Genomic DNA, 882 nt, shown 5'->3' on the forward strand with positions numbered 1-882 from the left:
TTTTTTTGTTTCTTGTTGTTGTTGTTGGTGTTTTTGTTTTTTTGCTTTTGTGCGTGTTTTCAACAACAACAAAAAAAACTTTCTGTCATTTATACGCATTTGGTCGCTGTTGATTATATTTTTGTTTTTTGGTTATTTTATGAATGATGTCGGAAGGAATAGTTTTCAAAAGGACAAAATTAAATCAAATTTAATTGGCGTTTTTTTTTCTTTTTTTTTTCCTTTCCCCCCCCCCGCCTTAACAAGAAAGAAAGAAAGGAAAAAAAGTATGAAGGGAAAATGAAGTTGAAGATGAAAAATGAAACAACAGATAATAATATTATTATTAATAATAATAACAACAAAGGGGGAAAAGAGAAGGAAGTAAATAAATAAATACGGAAAAATAAATAATTTTTAAAATGGAGTGATTGAGTTATTATTGGATTTTGGTGGTGGTAAGAAGGAAGGAAAAGGAAGGAATGTGTCATGTATATTATTAGAATGTTTCAATGAGAAAAGAAAAGGAGGGGAGGGGAGGGGAGGAAATATTAATATATAAATATTTATTAATTAATATATTTGTATAAGGGGAGATATGAAATATGAAATGTGGTAAGAAATAAATAAGAATACGAAAAGGAAAAGGAAAAGAAAAAAAAGGAAACACGTTTCAAATAAATTTTAGTTCGATACATTCCGTCGAGCTCATTTCATTTATGCATCAAACTCTTTTCCATCTTCCATTGTTTCATATTATTATTTTTTTCCCCTCTTCCCCCGTGTCTTTTCTCTCCTCTTTCCACCACGCGTAGGCGTCACCTCAACTCTTATGCGCATGTTTTGAAATTAAATTAAATTAATTTGATTTGATTTGATTTGATTTTTCAAAAAGAAAAAAAA

This window comes from Trypanosoma equiperdum, assembly GCF_001457755.1.
Source record: "Trypanosoma equiperdum strain OVI genome assembly, contig: ctg_596, whole genome shotgun sequence".
In the NCBI taxonomy this organism is placed as follows: Eukaryota; Euglenozoa; class Kinetoplastea; order Trypanosomatida; family Trypanosomatidae; genus Trypanosoma; species Trypanosoma equiperdum.